Source organism: Archocentrus centrarchus, chromosome 20, assembly GCF_007364275.1.
Source record: "Archocentrus centrarchus isolate MPI-CPG fArcCen1 chromosome 20, fArcCen1, whole genome shotgun sequence".
NCBI lineage: Eukaryota > Metazoa > Chordata > Actinopteri > Cichliformes > Cichlidae > Archocentrus > Archocentrus centrarchus.
The window spans coordinates 16135755-16141386 of NC_044365.1; the positions used below are offsets into that span (position 1 = coordinate 16135755).

At 39.2% G+C, this 5632-nt stretch overlaps 1 long non-coding RNA gene across 1 annotated transcript; it reads right to left on the reverse strand.

Moving 5' to 3' along the window:
* Nucleotides 1–1742: 1742 nt before the first annotated feature.
* LOC115799890 (uncharacterized) lies at nucleotides 1743–2607 on the reverse strand. The gene is made up of 3 exons (XR_004021626.1): nucleotides 2479–2607; nucleotides 2160–2232; nucleotides 1743–2017 (listed from the first exon to the last, which is right to left on the reverse strand). It is a non-coding gene; the product is annotated as an uncharacterized LOC115799890 (long non-coding RNA).
* Nucleotides 2608–5632: the final 3025 nt, after the last annotated feature.

Below are 5632 nucleotides of genomic sequence, written 5' to 3' on the forward strand. Positions count from 1 at the left end.
GGACTCTTATACTGTAGTAGATGCAGTATTAGCATCAGCAGATGTCTTTATTCTTGCATCATAGAACTTTAACCTGAATTTGTGGATGGGACGGGGAACTGTGTTCACAGTCAGGGATCACTGGAAATGTTCCCAATCCCATGCTGTGATTTCCATGGCAGAATCAATCAATCAATCAATCAATCAATCCATCCATCCATCCATCCATCCATCCATCCATCCATCCATCCATCCATCCTCTTCTGCTTATTCTTTTCAAGGTGTTCTGCTGGGAATAAAATATGAGATTTGTGATCATTGCATTCTGTTTTTCACACAGCATCAGGGTTATACAAAGAAAACACTAAAAAATATAACATTAAAAATCTCTAACTTTGTGAACTGATGAGTTAAAATATTTATTTTACCCTTCAGTGCACACTCGGTCCTTCTGTTTGTTTCAGCTGTACATTAAAGCTCTGAAACTTTAAACTTGACCAATTTTAAGATTATGAAGCTCCTCAGTTCATTTAGATCTCACAGACTAATGAAGAGATGTAGAAATTATTTAAATACACAAATTTCCTGTGTGCTTTCAGATTGTGTGGCTGTAACTTAACTGCATGGTTTCCCTCACACAGGTGCAGCTCTACAGGTTGCATATCTAAAATGTCTTCCTTCAGCAGAGAATCTATACCAGGCTTACACCATATAATAATTAAAAGAATCTCTGAGAACGCTGCCCCTCCAGCTGATATTAAACTGAAACCAGGTTTTGTGTTGACTTTCAGCTCAACATAGTTCAGTAACACATTAATCTGAGTTTGTAGTTTAGGAGGAGACGTGAACTGAATCATTTCTGGGTTTAGACTTGATACTCAGCTGCCTCCGAGTTGCCGTCCACCTGTTTCTGCGAACTCTGACTGTGCAGCTGTAGCCCACATCTGCATCATTGTGATGATGATGATGATGATGATACTTTATTGATCCCAATATTGGGGAAATTACAGTTAACAGAACACCCATCCAAGAAGACAAACAAACAAACATGGGGAGATAGGTGAACTGTGGCCATTCTGCCTCCGCTTCTGGAGGCACTGCCATTATGTGAAAAAAACCCCCACAAAACTGCTGATGCTTTAAAGATGCTGATGAGTCAGCTGAGTTGTGTAATTGCTCTGGAGGTTCATGTTGAATGGAGGGCTGATGGACCAGGTGAGCTCAGGCTCAGGGTAGATCCCCTCTGAGCTGCAGGTGAGACTGTTTCCTACCTGCTGGATGTTGACTTTATGCTCCAGAGCTGTAATACAAAAAGAAGCTTCATTTACCAATAACTGTGGTCAGGTGTGTTCACGTCTGCTTTTTCACTCAGAGAAATACAAAACATTCAATAATGTAACTGTAAACATTTAAGGTTCTTGTGCTAATTACTGATCCTGACAGCACATTTTTGCACTTTGAAAAATGATGCGTCATAGTCGTATATTCTACATCCCAGACTTCTATACTAAGAAAAGGTGAACTCTCTCTCTCTCTCTCTGAGAGAGAGTTCCTGGGCTCATCCTCAGAGATCATTCAGGCTCACAGCAGAGCTGCAGCTCCTCCGCATCTAAAGGAGAGAGCTGAGATGTTTCAGGAATCTGACAATGAGGTCTCCCAGGAGAGGTGTGTTTGCCTGCTTCTTGCCCCTGTGGCAGCTGTGATAGGCTCCAGCCCACCCCCGTGTCCTTGTGTTGGCAGTAATCACACACACACCATTCACATCAGAATTTAAAGCATTTTAATATGATTTATCTTTGGTGTCAGTTTACAGACAGAATAAGAGAACTTGAAACCTATTTGCCAACATCTTTACTAAATTTTACAGCAGATGCGTGTTCATTAAGCTCAATAAATCATTTACAAAAATAAAGTGTGAAACTGTAAAAAAATTGTGAAGCCACCCTGCAGCATTGTGAAGTAGCAGATCAGCAGAAAGTGCTTCAGGTTTGCTTCATTATTCCTATTTAGAAATCACTGGAGGACACTGCAGGGCTCCCTGTGGTGGTGAAGGAGAGAAGAAGAAGCAACATTAGACCAAAGTCCTTTTAACTGATTTGTAATCATTACTGTAGCTGGAAAGTTCATGTTGTTTTTTCTCAACTTTGTGTCCACATTTTTATACATATTTTGTTTCTCACCTCTTTTATTTTCTTTGTCAGCCACTCAGTGTCTGATCTGAGAAAAAGTGTCCTTTTTCCTCTTGTTTTAATCCTGGAAAAAAAATTGAAGAACAGAAGAAGTATAAAGAGAAGAGGAAATAAAAATAAAAGGTTTAGACATTTTAATGTTAGTGTTAATTGAAAAGTGCAATAAAGATAAATTCAACACAGTTGAAAACAGATTTCTTTAGAGTTCTCCTGAATACCATCTTTTAAACCAAAAAACTGCTCTACAATCGTTGATCCAAACAGATTCATATTTGTGTATATTCAGTGTATTTAGAGCAAGTTTACTTACACAAAGCCATGTTTGCAGCCATATTGGCTTTGTTCAGAGCAGCTGATGATTCTTTCTGCCCAGATAGGTGCAACCTGGGTTTCTATACCACTGTTAGAATACTTATGAAAGCAGACTGGTGCCACTTGGCCGTCCCCTGCAACACACCATCACACACACATATCCTTATTATTCAGAGCCTTTCGGATACCACACAGAATCAAATACAACTTTAATCAATTGTGAAAATCTCAGAGTTGTTAAATTTCTCCAGAGTCACTCCAAGTAGCTACTCTGGACAAACCAATAGAATAAAATCACTAAATGACATGATGACCTGTCCAGAAACACCTGCTCTGTTACAGTCTGCAGTAATTTCAGTCCATAATGATGCCATTAGTTTACAATTAGTTTGTTCCATAAAGGTGAGACAGAGAAAACCCCACAAATACACAAAAACTGTACCTTCTGATACGGAGCTGAGCATCACCACAGCGAGGGTGAGAAAAAGAATCAGACGGCTGGCGGAGAGAGTCGTACACATCTTCAGACGCTGAAAGGCACCGAATCTGACTCTGGATCTGTGAGCAGGTTTGTTACCAGCTGATGAACTTGCGACTGTGACAGTGAGCCACCTTATATACTGTAGCTTCTCATTGAATTAGGGGCTATTTGGTGATGTATCCACACCAAAATAACTACACCCACGGAGACATCACTCCCACAGAGTTGTAGTGTGCTGCTGACTTCCTCGTGTTGAGGTTGGTTGTGTAGCTTATTGTAGGTTGTAATGAGTTTAAACCTGATAAGACTCATGATATTTTAGAGTGGTAGTTCCAAAGTAAGCTGCAGTGAAGTCAGTCGAGCTGTGCTGCTGGATAACAAATATTATTGAAATACTCGGCTGCACGAGGAGTGATAAATGAAGTATTTTGTGTGAATGAATTTCCCAGTATAGACTTCTGTAGATTTTGTCAGCGTCTGTCTGAGTGAATCCAAGTCCAGGTGCTGTTTGGTGGGAAATAGTAGACTGTGACACATCTTGGGCCCTGATGGATGCAGAGGAGGATAATAAAATTTGTGATGGGGGCACATCTGATCATTGCCTTGTTTGGAGTAAAACACAGCTAACCAGCAGTGAAACCCACCACCTTAAGGAAAGAGAAAAAAGTAGAATGAGGACAGCTGACTGTCTCATGGCTTCAGCACTGAAGATAACAGCAGACCTCAGCCCAAGTGAACCACCTGTGAGGAGTTTGCTAACATACTGAGAAAGCTGAGAACCTAGAAATCAAACATCCTTTCTGAAGAAAATGGTCCCATATGATGTGTGATGCTCTAAAGCAGACAAAGGAAGTGTGACTGTAACTGATGAGTCAGATCAGACGTTTTGGTCTTCCTTTACTGACTCAGTGCTTTTGTTCTATGTTTTGCTGGTTTGTAGTATTAATCTCAATAACTCAATAACAAATTCGAGAAAGTCGGGGTATGCTGTGACGTTAAAGATTCCACCTTTAATGACCTTCAGCATCTGAAATGAGGGCCATCATTTTGGATCCTCGGTATCCTTCACATGGTGACTTCCAGAAGCTTCCATCAGGATGAAGGTTGAGCCTGCCCTAAGCTGGCATTAATAGATACAAGCTATAGCTCTTCAGGCTTGGATTGTTTTGCATGATGTATTGTATGTATTGTGTTGGATTACTGTCTGTAAAGTAAATCACCCCATGGGGACGAAAATTGCTCCCTGGGCTGATGAGTCCTGACTTCTGTATTCAGATGGTAGGGTCAGATTTTAGCATATTATGGATCCATCCTGCCCGTATCAACGATTCAGGCTACTGATGGTGTGACGGTGTGGGGGATATTTTTTTTAGCTCACTTTGGGACCAGCTCCCAGTTTGGATTCAGGAGACAGACACCCTCTTTATTTTTAATAATAAGCTTAAAACTTTCCTTTTTGATAAAGCTTATAATTAGGGCTGCATCAGGTGACCCTGAACCCTCCCTTAGTTATGCTGCTGACCACATTATTTTATTAAAGGCATCTGTTTGTTTAAGAGAAAGCATCTGCTTGAACTCTGTTATTAACTTTCCTTTAGATGCTATCTTTTTACAAATCTTCAGTGTGACACTGAATCCACACAGAAACCTCCTCAGTGCAGCGATCCAACGGCAGACATGTCAGACAAACACAGGACTCCACTTTCAATTTAACATGCAAAAAAAAATGTTTTTATTACTGAAATTTACAACAAATTAATTAAATAATTCCACCAAAAATTTTCAGTTAACTTAAAAAAATATTTAGCATTTTTAAATAGATATTTGTGTAAAAGGAATAAATAGTATTTCAGAATAAGATGTTACAGTTGTAGCTGCTTTGCTCCTTTTTTTTTTTTTTTTTTTGGAGGGGGGTTTTTTTCATGCTTTTGTTGTCTTGTTGGGAACCTGCACGACTTCATTTAATAATGACAAATCCTGAGGGCAGTTCAATTCTCCCTGAAATGTAAAGAAAAGAGAACAATTACTGGAGAGAACAGGAAATGTACAGTTAGAGAAGTTTATTACACACAAAACAGGATTTTAATGTTTTATTGATAAATGTTCCCCGACCGAGCAGGGGGACTCACTGATCTTCTACCAGTTTCATACCTGTGAACATGTGGGTGTTGAGCTAATTAACAAGTGGTTAGCAACTCCTACATCTAACTTAATGGGGATTTCCTTTCAGCAGCTCTAATTAAAACAATGACATGGTTGACCACCTTTTGTGGCCAAATCTAAAAGTACTTTCCCTTGTGACAGATTTTAATGAGTGGTTGCCACAAATATCACTTGTACACGTTTGTACACTTGTGTGTATATGTATATGTGTATTGATATTGATATATATTTTATGTATATAGTGTTTTCAATTCTATTTTATTTCATTTGTTTTATTCATCCCTTCATTTTTCTCTGTATTGAGCTGCTGTAATGCGCAGATTTCCCCGTCGTGGGATCATTGAAGTTTTATCTTATCTTATCTAATCTTAACCTGAGTGTTTATCACAGATGTCGAGATTAAACTAAAGGATTAAGATTACTGTTTAGTAATCCTCAACACCGCACTGATCAACTAAGAAGCATGAGCTGATCTACTTCCAAAATTTATTGATAAGTGGTTTGAACT